This window comes from Aotus nancymaae, unplaced genomic scaffold, assembly GCF_030222135.1.
Source record: "Aotus nancymaae isolate 86718 unplaced genomic scaffold, 86718_ANA_hifiasm-v0.15.2.pri h1tg000046l, whole genome shotgun sequence".
Taxonomy (NCBI): domain Eukaryota; kingdom Metazoa; phylum Chordata; class Mammalia; order Primates; family Aotidae; genus Aotus; species Aotus nancymaae.
This window is the reverse complement of record NW_026988460.1, coordinates 2,552,144-2,565,093: the sequence shown is the minus strand read 5'-3', so window position 1 is coordinate 2,565,093 and position 12,950 is coordinate 2,552,144. Positions and strand designations below refer to the sequence as shown.

The following is a 12,950-nucleotide window of genomic DNA, read 5'->3' as shown; positions in this document are numbered from 1 at the left end:
CTACAGTTATTTCTATACACATCAGTCAAAGCTGTTCTAAACAACAAATGAATGAACAAACAAAAATAACCATTCTGCTTGTGTCATTCCCCTACTTCAAAGGCTTTATTATATATCCAAACAGGATAGTCAGTATCCTCCTCTGATTATGGAAGGTCCTTTGTGAATACTCCATTTGTCACTTCAGGCTCCTTGCAAGCTCATTTCCCATTCAGCACACTCTGTCTACTTTTGTTTCCTGGAAGGAACCAGCCTGTTTCTTAGCTTAGGATATTTGCTTAGGCTGATTCTTCTGCCAGGCACACTACCAACCTCCTACCCTTCCATCCACCCAACTAATACATTTCTACTCATCCTTCTTTTAGGTCTTAGCTTGGCCAGAAAAGACCTTCTTGATATCTCTCAATCTCAGACCACATTAGATTCTTCTAATGTGCACAGTCGTAGCTGTGTCTTGCTCTTCTAACAATTACTTTTTAAATATCTTTTTATCATCCTTGCCAACATGAATGAATGAGTGGACATATGTTAAATAATTAATGTTGTGTTAGTTCTTGGAACCACTGCCTTAGAGATGATAAAGCCTCTAGAACATATCTTGAAAGCACCATTAGCTACTCAGGAGTCTTTGCTACAGGAAAATATCCCCACCTGTTAACCCACTAATTGAACTTTTACTGAAATAGTTTACCCAAATACATGGAAAATCAGAAAAAAGGTGGTATTTTAATCATGGCTAATACATGCCAAACACTTACTATGTACAAGGCATCATTCTAAGCACCGTACCAAGTGGCCATGTTTGTTTTTCCATTGGGCTTTTTCATGAAGTCAATTCAGAGATCTCTTCCTCTACTAAAAGCTGAAAAAAGTAACAACAATAGTATGTTGATGGTAACAGTAATGATGATGATGTGGTGATAGAATCTCACTGTATGTTATATTATTTAAGTGAAGCATAAGCATATGTGGTCCTAAGGATCACCCCACGAGATAGGTAATGGTATCGCCCTACCACAGAGAAGAAAATGACACAGGAGGGTTAAGCAACATCTAAATTTACATGGATAATAAGGGCAGAGCTAGGACTCAAATCAACTCAGTCTTGACACTCAGGGCCCATATTCTTAACCGTGATGCTTGACAAGATTTGTTCCAGTTAGATTTTGCTCAAAATTAGGTGACTCAAAACAACATGGTATCTCAATTTCATGGATTGATTGGGCTCAGTTGGTAGTACTTGCTTGGAGTCTCTCATGAGGTTGTACTGAAATGTTGATTGGGGCCTTTGGTCATTTAAAGATTCAACTGGGCTGGATGGACACATCCAAGATGGCTTACTTGTAGGACTGGCAGTTGCTGCTGCTGGGGGCTCATTAACTGGAGAACCTATGCATAACCTTCCCAGAACCTACACGTAACCTTTCCAGGTAGCTTGGGTTTCTCAGCATTGAGACTAGCTTTTGAAAAGAAACAGCCCATAGGGACCACTGTGAGATACTAAAGGAAGCTGCAAGATTTCATACAATTTGGTCTTGAAAGTTCAGAATATGATTTTTCTAATGTTTTATCAGCCAAGGAAGCACTCAGGACAGCCCAGGTTGAAGGGGAGAGGAATTAAACTCAACCACTCAATATTAGAAACAGCATCTTCTGGAAGGTATAGATGAAGGCCATCTTGGAAACTATTTACCACAACATTCTAGCTCTTTTCCTAATTTATTCACATTTGCAACTGATTCTCTTTAACGCTGATCTTTCTGAGTAAAAAGGTAGGCCTTGCTACCCTCCTTGTATGTCTCATTGAGGAACAACTTTTGGTGTCCTTTAGCCAGAACATAGACACAGTGATATTTGATTTGAGAAGGTCTTTGTTTGTCTTTTTTTTTTTTTTTTGCTTCAGGAAAGAAGGTTCACTATCATTGTTATTTCAAGAGGCAAGTGGGAAAATCCTGCAGAATAAACAGGAGCACTTCAAAGGATGCTTCTTAAATCACTATCTGTAGAGATCACTTTCCTTTTAAGCCTGTGAAGGAAGTTTGTTTGGCATTACCTAACTTGCTTTGATGTAAATTCCTTCCTAGTTTTCCTTTCTTTCTTGATCCACATGTGAGCCTGGAGAGCATGTATCTTTCTGCATCCTCACAATCAAACCTAAGTTGCTTTAGATACCTGTCCTCAGGCCATGCCTGCAGCAGTGCGGACTGCAGATCATTCAAAAGGACCAACAAAGGTAGTTGGTAAGTTAGTTGGAAAATTCAGTGAAAGCAATAAATGACAAGTTGATCCACACACCTTGGATACATTTCAGTCTAACTAAAATCAGTGAAACATACACTTATTTGCCAATTTTTAAATGTAAGGCCAAAGACTTTCCTTGGATTAAGAATTTATATACTGAGATCCCAAGCAGTCATTCTTGCATACACTAAATTTATTATGAATCATCTTTGATGCCTAGTTTTTAAGTAAAATGACAGTATAAGGTAGAGCATATGATACTGCCAATTTTTTTTAATGATTTTGCCAATCTGCAAAACAAAGAAAAATTTTCTCTTTTTATCTAACCTCAGATTTAATTCTTTTTCTTCTCCAACTCATATTTCATTAGTTTATATAATATTTAATTAAATTATGTATTTCAATTGTAAGTGACAGAGGCATAAATGGGTTTGAAAACACCAAATGTTTCTAAGTATACAACTCAATTGCTGAGAACAGAAGTGCTCAAAATAGAAAGTGTCCTCCTAGCCGGAAGCCTCACTGTGTTGTGGGTCTCCACTGGAATTTCTATAGACAGAATGGGGAACATCAGTTAACCTGGTGTATTGGCTAGAGATCAGTTAATAGACCTCTATTGATAACACAATAAAAGTTGTGTTCTTTTGGTTTTTACTCTAGTTGTCACTTAATCTGATTGATAACCATATAGTCCACAGTACAGAGGAGAATCTAGACTTTCAGCCTAATCTTTTTGTTGAAATTCTATGGAATCCAAGCCAAGTTTAAGCAAAATTGATCATTTCTCAGGCATGTTATCTGTAACAGGTACTGTTTTAAGTGCATTATCTAATCTTATCCTTATAATAACCCTATGAGGTAGTATGTCAATTAGGAATTGCATTAAGCTGTTAGTACAGAAATAACAGGGCCTTAAAAACAGTTTAATTTTCTTGTAAAGAAAATGATAAAAAGTAATCAGTCCAGAGCTTGTGAGGTATCATTAGGAATTAATTCATCATGTGTGACTTTCATCTTCAAGAGCACTGCATGATCCAAGATGACTATTGGAGTCTTCACATCTGCATTTTTAGCAGCAAATTATAGGTGGGAGGAAAGTTCTCTGGGAGACTTATTAAGATCTAGAACTTTCAGGCCACACTTGCCTATGAGGGAGATTGAGATATATATTTCTCAGCTGTGAAATTTGATACTTAGCATAACATCTGGTTTCTTCTACAGAGAAAAAGGAGGAGAATGATACTGAATGTCAGGTAGCAGACTAGGACCCAGGCAGTTCTTGTTACTATCTCTATTTTACAGAGGAAAAAATGGGCTTATCAAGGTGAAGATCCTGATCACCCAGGTTGGAAGTGACAGGTCTAAAACTTATACCAATTAGCCGGGTGTGGTGACCTGCACCTATAATTCCAGTTATTCGGGAGGCTGAGGCAGGAGAATTGCTTGAGTCCAGAAGGCGGAGGTTGTAGTGAGCTGAGATCATGCCATTGCACTCCAGCCTGGGTGACAGAGCGAGACTCTGTCTCAAAATAATAATAATAATAATAATAATAATAATAATAATAATAGTAATAAAAAATAAATAAATTTCAGGTGTAGTGATATGTTTAACCCTTACAAACAACCCTGGGAAGTCGATACCATTAGCCCTAATTTTCAAGAAACTCAAACTTAGAAAGGTTAAGACCATGATTACACAGGAAGCACAGCAAGTCAGATCAGAGAGTGAATAAAATCCTGGTTATCAGATTCTGAAGTGGAAGCTCCAAATCAACACACCATTTGGCACTTTTGGGAAAGAGTCAATACAAATTCCAGATGTTGTCTCACTCCGCTGTGCATGGAGCCTCCAGGGAATGGTGCAGGAAAATATTATGAACTTATCTTTTATAAGATTACTTTTTTTTTTTTTTTTTTTAGACGGGGTTTCACCATGTTGAACTCCCAACCTCAGGTGATCTGCCCACCTTGGCCTCCAAAGTGCTTGGATTACAGGCGTGAGCCACCATGCCCGGCCTACTTTTTAAAAACATTACTTTTTAATGTTTCATCAGCTTTCAATCTTTTTTTAAATTTTCCGATCATTCATTGTCTAAAATTTGCCTGATTATAGAAATCACCTAAGCTATTTGTTTAAAAAAGCAAATTTCCTCTTACATCCATTAGGATGGCTACTATGGAAAACAAGTAACAAGTATTGATGAGGATGTATAGAAATGGAAACTTTTGTGCACTGTTGGTGGGAATGTAAAAGAGGACACCTACTGTAGAAAGTTATGGAGGTTCCTTAAAGAATTAACAATAAAATTACTGTATGATCCAGCAATTTCAATTCTGGGAATATATTCAAAATAATTTAAAGCAGGGATTCTAAGAGATATTTGTACACCCATGTTCATAGCAGCATTATTTACAGTAGCCACAAGATAGTAGCAGCTCAAGTGACCATCAATAATGAATGGAAAACCAAAATGTAGTGTATAAATACAACAAAATATTATTTAGCTTTGAAAAGGAAATTCCAACACATGCCACAACATAGAGATACCTTGAGGACTTTATGTTAAGGGAAATAAGCCAGACATACAAAGATAAATATAGTATGATTTCACTTATATTTGACTACCTTCAGTAGTCGAGTTCATGAAGACAGAAGTAGAATGGTGGTTGCTGAGAAGAGGAAGAGAGAGAAAAGGGGAGTTGCTGTTTAATGACTATAGAGATTTAATTTTGCAAGGTGAGAAGAGTTCTGGAGACTGTTTGCTCAACAATATGAATGTACTTAACACTACTAAACCGAACGCTTAAAAGTGACAAAAATTGTAAGTTTTATGGTATGTGTATTTTACAATAAAAAATAAGAAAAAAACAATTTTCTGGTTCTTTTCCCTAAAGATTATATTTAGTAGATCTGGGATGGAGCCAAGAAATCTGTATATTCAAAAACTGCCCCAGTTCATCCTTCTGATCAGACTACTGTAGGAAATAGACCTTTTACATGGCTTAATCAAGTGCTTTCTCTTTTAGTGCTGAATTCATAGAGATTTTGAAGGTGAAAATGTCTTCCCACAGTAGTTTTTGTAAGGCTTTTCCTTCCAAGAAGAAGAAGAAGAAAAAACTACAAAACCTTGCTTATCCTTGATCTTCTGTTTTTTTTCTACAAAATAAATATAGAAACACCACAAGCAAACTATCAAACTCTAAAGATACTTATCTTGAAACTTCAGCATTAAAAACTCATCCATAAAGTCAAGAATCAAAGACTACAATAAAACAACAGAGAAGTTGGGCAAGCACTGCTTTCTGATTCATTCATTGGTTTCTTCTTTCACTCATGGAGAGATCAGATGAATTCAGGGAGAAATGAGGGAATGTAGAATATCAGAAAAGCAACTCACTCAGAAATTCTCTCTGAAGTCTGGCTTCCCTAGGCTTCGCTGCCTTAACTTTTATAAAAGAAAGTCTCAGTGATATAGAAGCCTCCACTGAGTGTTTTGGAAAGGGCTACACACACACACACACACACACACACACACACACACACACACACAAAACACAGGTTGAAATAGAATGGGTCCATAAGAAGGCAATGCTTCTTAATTTATCAAGACTTAATCACAGTGGAAAAGGGAGTTTCTACAAAGTTTTTAGTCATTTTATGGAGCAATGCAATTATAACCAGGGACCCACATGGACCAGTCCCTATATAGAGGTACATTGTACACAACAGCAAATATCTCATCCACTAATTTCTATTTTTTGGTGTACGCTTTAATTTTCTATGTACTGATCATAATACATAAGTACAGAACTGCTTGTATGTAGACTAAATAAATAAATACACATAAATTGAGGGCATGCTCTTAAATGTTTTTTACTATTGAGGTAGGTGATCGATACAGTTTGATGTAGAACAGAGCTCCTCTATCTTTAGTGGGCTTCAGAATCCTCTGGAAGTCTTGTTAAGATGCAAATTTCTGGGATGCACAGGCAGAGATTCTGATTTGGTAGGTCTAGAGAAGGGCCTGAGAAACTGTATTTTTAACTATTTCCCATGTTGTGCTGACAATGCCCATCCAGAAACATGATTTGGATAGTACTATTCCAGAGTAGTGGTTATCATACAATTTGGTCTCAGGATCCCTTTTTACTCATAATAATTGTGGAGGAAGCCAGGTGCAGTGGCTCATGCCTGTAATCCCAGCACTTTAGGAGGCCGAGACAGTAGGATCACTTAAGCCCAGGAGTTTAAGACTAGCCTGGGCAACAGGGTAAAATCCCATCTCTATAAAAAAATACAAAACTTAGCTGGGTGTGGTGGCATACAGCCATAGTTCCAGCAACTCAGGAAGCTGAGGTGGAAGGATTGCTTGAGCGTGGGAGGTCAGGCTGTAGTGATCTGTGATGGCACTATTGCACGCCAGCTGCCTGGGTGACAGAGTAGGACCCTGCCTCAAAAAGAAAGAAAGAAAATATCATAAAGGATTCTAAATAACTTTGTTCATCTATTGATATCTGTTGATATTTATTGCATAGAAATTAAAATTGAAAAATTAAAAATATTTTAAAATTTAACAGCAATAAACCCCACCTGTCAACATAAATGGCATATTTTTTAAAAAACTATATTTTCCAAAACAAAAAAAATTGGCAAGAAAAGTGGCTTATTTTCTGATTTTAAGTCTGTTTAATATCTAGCTTAATAGAAGAAAGTTTTAGTTTCAATATATGCTTCTGCATCCAAACTTTTATATGTTATCTTGCTTGAAGTGTATGAAGAAAAGTTGCCCTTATATAGATATGCAGTTGGAAAAGGGGGAAATGTTATATTATATGATAATATTATGGTATTATAATAGTCTTTTAAGATAATCATGGATATTTTTCTTTGGTATCAAAAACTCAAAACATAGTAGTTTCTTAAAATTTAGTTGCAATATTTCTCTGAAATCTTATCAATGGTTATCTGAAAATCCCCTAGTCTATCTTCCACTGTGAATGGTCTTATATCCATGCAAGATTCTGTAATATCATGAACTATTCACTGGAAAATATTGGTTCACTGAATTAAGGATATTTTTGAAATGTTGACATATTTCACTGTGTCATGTAAAAATAGTGGTTTTCAAATATTACTCCCAATAACATCAGAAAAGTATGTAAGTATTGAAAATCTGTCAAGCTAAAGTTTTCCAAAATTTTAATTTTTCACTTGAAAGCTTGAGCTCTATCATTGGCAACAAATACTATTGATTATTTTCCTTGGAAGTGATAGCCTCATTTTTATTTTGTTTTGTTTTACAAAAGGGTTGCAAAATACCAAATCTGAATAACCATAGTTTGTCACTTTTTCATTTAAGTAAAAAAGGTGGCTCATGCAGCTTGCCATTTGATTCACAATTACAATATATGTACTTTCCTTTTTGTCACATGGGATATTACATGTGCTCAAGGATTTAAATAAAATTTAATAACTTTCCCTGGCTTCTTAATGACATTATTCAGAAAATGGCCATTCTTTTATTTTACCATGTACATACAGCAACAAATAAAACAATGGCTACTTAGTATATTTTGGTGCCACTGCGTTGACTTCATGCTAAGGAAGGAGCAGTACTACTCATCACTGTTTTTGCAGCATTAATGCAAATGTCAACACAATGAAAAAGAAGAATGTTTTATTATTTTCTGAAAATAATTTTGAACACACAACCCTAAACCAGTCATAGAAGAACACCAGGGGTCTATGGACCCCGCTATGGGAAATGCTTTTCTAGAAAATACAGAGCAGACATTGAAAATCAACTTGCAAATGGAGTTTGGCCTACAGATATATTTTATTTGGCTATCACAGTGCTTAAAAATTAAATTGAATTAGCTGTAAACATTTAAAATTAAAAGATTTCATATCAAAACATGGCTTTCAGATTTTTCTTGGTAGATCATAGAACTGGTAGCTTTGGCTCCTCATTTCTTCATGGTAATGATAGGTTTTGGCTACCCCTTTTACGTGAGGCAAACTTCTCAGTTGCTATAGTTCCCATTTTCATTCATTACATTTACTGTCCTAGGTGCAAACCAATCTGCATCCTCAAATCATGGTATTACAAAAAAAAAAAAAAAAAAAGATGAAAAACAAAGCCTTTGAGTTGGATATGCCATGAGTTAAAAACTGCAACTCTTCCACCTTGCTAGCTATGTGACTTGTGACATTAGCTCAATCTTTCTTATTCTCAGCTTCTTATGTTCCAAATGAGGATAATAATATGAAAGTTGTAAGGATTAAATGAAGTTCTGAAAATAAAGCACTTAGCTCAGAGTCTGTCTAATCTATAAGTGCATAATAAATGTTGGTTCTGTTGGTGGTGCCAGTTACAATAGAGCCACATGTTCACTTAATCTTCATAATAACCCTATGAGGTGATTCCGTTTTAGAGATGAGGAAAATGAGGCACAGAAAAATTAAACCGCTTTCCCAGAATAACACAATCAATTGACAGCAACAGCTTTAATGCCACTACTAATAATAATGAGACAACAATGCCATATATTGAGCACTCGTCATATTGCAGACTCTACACTAATAATCTTCTATTTACCATCTCATATAATCTTTACAACACCTTGTGCTGCAGGTATCTTACTGACATTATGCAGATGGAAAAACTGAGGACCAGTGAATTGGAGGGATTTTCTTAAGATCAATAGGAGATCCTGGACTTGAACCCACATAGGGCTCCAGATTTTTTGTCCTTAACAGTCCCAAGTCTCAGTGCTTTTTATACACTGTAATGGTTAATATTGAGTGTCAACTTGATTGGATTGAAGGATGCAAAGTATTGTTTCTGTGAGGATGTTGCCAAGGAGATTAACATTTGAGTCAGTGGACTGAAGGCAGACCCACCCTCAAACTGGGGCGGGCACCATCTAATCAGCTGCCAGCATGGCCAGAATAAAAGCATACAGAAGAACGTGAAAAGACTAGACTGGCTTAAATTTTTGGCTTATACCTTTCTCCTGAGCTGGACCCTTCCTGCCCTTGAACAGTGGACTCCAGGTTGTTCAGCTTTGGGACTTGGACTGGCTTCCTTGCTCCTCAGCTTGCAGATGGCCTACTGTGGGACATCACCTTGTGACTGTGTGAGTCAATACTCCTTAATAAACTCCCCTTTATGTATACATCTATCCTGTTAGTTCTGTCCTTCTAGAGAACCCTGCCTAATACATACAAATACTAGTAGGTGCAGAAATATGATTATATCTGTCTCTACTGGGTACTAGGTTTATTGCCATGTGGAGGCATCTGCAAAGAATAAATCTGTGCTACTTACTGCAACTTGTAGATGCCAGATCACATAGAAGCTTCTTTCTGTGAAACCTGCCAATATGTGCCAATAAAAAGAACAAACAGAAACATCTACAACACTCTAAATGTTTCAATACAATGAATTTGTAATGTATCATCTCACCTTCTTTTGGTACAGAGAACAGTTTAACACAGAGAAATTTCAACATACGTAGAAATAAATACACACTTCCATCTTTACAAATATGCGATGATTTATGAATCATATAACAATGCATAATTAACTTGCTGTGAAAAATTAAGAGACTATGAACATGGCTATTTTTTTCTTTTGCCAAATCTAGAGATTTTAAATAATAAAATAAATTTACAGTATGTTATAAAAAAGATTATGCTGATTTCTCACTGTAATTAGAACCACCTGAATTTTGCTATCAACTACTATCAAGTTTCCAAAAACCTTCCCTGACATTATAATATTTTGGATCTAGGTCACATTTCTAGGCAGTTGACATTCTCTCTTAGTTGCAATTAAATTCTGAAGTTTTCACACACTCTCTGGATCATCATAACATTTCCCATCTTTTCCTAAGTTGAAGAATGATCTGGCTTGGATTAATTGGATCTCAAAGGCTAAAAATTACTGTTATTTCTGGTATTTTATTTCATTTTATCTTTATTTTGTTGTCAAAACTTACTGGCAATGAAACATCACAATAAACTCACACTTTAAATTGTTTTAAAAATGAGCATACCAATTACACATAGGATGATGCCAAACTGCCCCTGAAATGCCATGGAAAACACTGATGACAAAACACTAAGCTATCGAGTGAGAAGTGGGTAGCTCAGTTGTGTAAATGCCCAGATATCAAGACATCTGGGTAATTAACTGAAGGCTTACCTTTTTATGATAATTAATGCTGCATTGACACCATCAAACAAGGGATCATTTTGCAGACGGAGAGGTCATCATTATGAAATGCTTTGCTATGTGTCTCATATTGGTGAGTACAATGTATTATCTCTTATAACTATCTTATTAGAAAGATGACTTATCATCATCATATTATAGATGAGGAAACAGCCTTAGATCAAGAAACTCTCCACAAATCACAGAGCTAGCAACTGGTAAGGCTGAGATTTAAATGCATTTCTGTTTGCATTCAAAGTCTAAGCTTTTCTCATGTTGGAGGCATGGTACAGATCAGGTGCTGCAAATGGAAATGGCCAGGGTCCAGGTGGATTGCCTGAATTTGTGAACACGATCATGTTTCAGACCATGGGGAATGGCCAGCTATGTGAAAAACTGCAGGTTGCATGCCTTACCTGACAGCTTTCAAATCCAGAGTTCTAAAAAGCATGATGCAGGAAAGCAAAATATAATGACCTTGTCTTGCCAGTTCTTTAGTTCGTCACAATGATACAGACAAAGCAAAAATAATCCTTTATGTATGGATTTCTTTTTCTATTTAGTAACTAGCTGTTTAAACTGCTGAAATCTGTTTAATAAGAATTTATCAGGCAAGGCATGGTGGCTCACATCTGTAATCTCAGCACTTTGGGAGTCTGAGGATGGCTTGAGCCCAAAAGTTTGAGATCAGCCTGGGCAACATACTGAGACACCGTCTCTATAAAAATAAAATTAAAATAAAATAAAATGGCCACGAATGGTGGCTACTCACTCAGGAGATGCCTGAGCTCAGGAGGCTGAAGCTGCAGTGACCCATGATCATGCCACTGTACTCCAGACTAGTTGATAGTGAGAACCCATTCTTTTTTAAAAGGAAATTATCAGTGAAGGAAAGGTCTCCATTTTACTGATCTTGAGTGAATTACAAATTAAAAGTTTAAAAGCAGTGACTGGAGAGATAGCCAATGATTCTAAACTTTCCTCTTAAATGCTTAATGGCTTTTTACTATAGAAAAATGTACATTTTAGTATTTAAAGTTTCCTAGAAATTATAGTTCAGTGATGAACTACCATCAGGCAAGTAGCCAATGAGAAGGTCTGAATCATCTATTGGTATAAAGAAACGGGCATTTGAATTTAATTGACTGAATATAGAATTCTTTATCAGGTATATGCAAAGCCTTTTACAATAACTAGAATTTGCTTACGTTTATTGGAGTGTCAAAGGAAACAGAAGCACTGAAATATCTTAGATGCTTTCTGGTACATATGGTGAGTAAAAAGTGGGTTTCAATATTGCATAAAGAATAGCTCAGTATCAGGTACACTCATCTAAATTCTGACTTTGTCAGGAGAGGCAAGAAATGGATGGACTTTTCCTAATTCTCTAAGTGAGCCAGTGGCAAAGTACAACAAAAACACAGATTTATTTAGGTCACTGTTAACACCTGTAGTATGGGTTAGGGTAGAGCAACTTATCACAAACAAGTGGGTTGTTCTGGAAGCAACTGGCTGGAATCAGTTAAACATCTGGCAAAGCCAGCTAAGTTGATGACATCTACCCTTGTGTGTGACAAGGTAGTTGAGTTGACCACCAAGAGAGATTTTGTAGCCTGTAGCTGTGGAAATTGTTAAGAGAAGAGACTGTTATTTGTTCTGGGTAGATTAGAGCCCCCAGAAGCTGGGGAGGACAACCCATGAACCTTTTCATTGCTACTTTGTGTGTAGATGCAGCCACAGTCACCTCCTTAAAATTCCAATAACCTTCCTACCTTTGCAAGATCATGTGTTGCCATGGAATGTAATCAAAGGATGGGTTAAAATAGCCTTGGTTATGATTCTTGCCTCGAAATTAAACCCCAGCAAGCAAATTGTTTCCTTTTTCCCTGAGAAGATTTAAAATCCAATTTATTTGAAGTTTCTATTTAAACTGAAAACACTGTAGCATCTCATGCAAAGTGAAATCAATCTCTTTAGAAGTAGGGAGAGGAGAAAGTAGAAGGGGAGAATGTGGTCCAAGTGTATGAAGATTAAAACTTGCTTTTTCAAAGATTTTGAAATATGAGAAACTACCTCTGCCTCTAAGATTAATGATAGATCCTTGGGACGGAATCACTCTGTTTAACTGCTTTCCTGGTTGCTTAATAGTTATCTTGAACTTAATATATCTAAACCCGAACTCCTCATTCCGCTTCTGCCCAGCTTCTTTTTCTCCTAGGCTTTGATCATTCAGAAAATAGAACCAATAACCTAGTTGCTTATGTCAACACCCAGAAATCATCTTTTGTTCCTCTTTTTACCTCACCCCCCAATTCAATGCATGGAATCTTATCTCTATGACATATCCCAAATTAATTCCTCTCTGCTACTCTTACCCTGGCTCATCCCCTTTCACCTAGACCACTGCAGTAGCCAACTAACTGTTTCGCTTGCTTCCACGCTTGCTCTAGATATTCCATTCACTACTCAGTAATCACAGTGATCTTTCTA

The 12,950-nt window shown here is 36.4% G+C and overlaps 1 protein-coding gene across 5 annotated transcripts in view; it reads right to left on the bottom strand.

Annotated features, from left to right (window-relative positions):
• Nucleotides 1-12,950, bottom strand: part of TAFA1 (TAFA chemokine like family member 1) — a 667,684-nt gene that overhangs the window by 50,830 nt on the left and 603,904 nt on the right. The window lies entirely within an intron of this gene.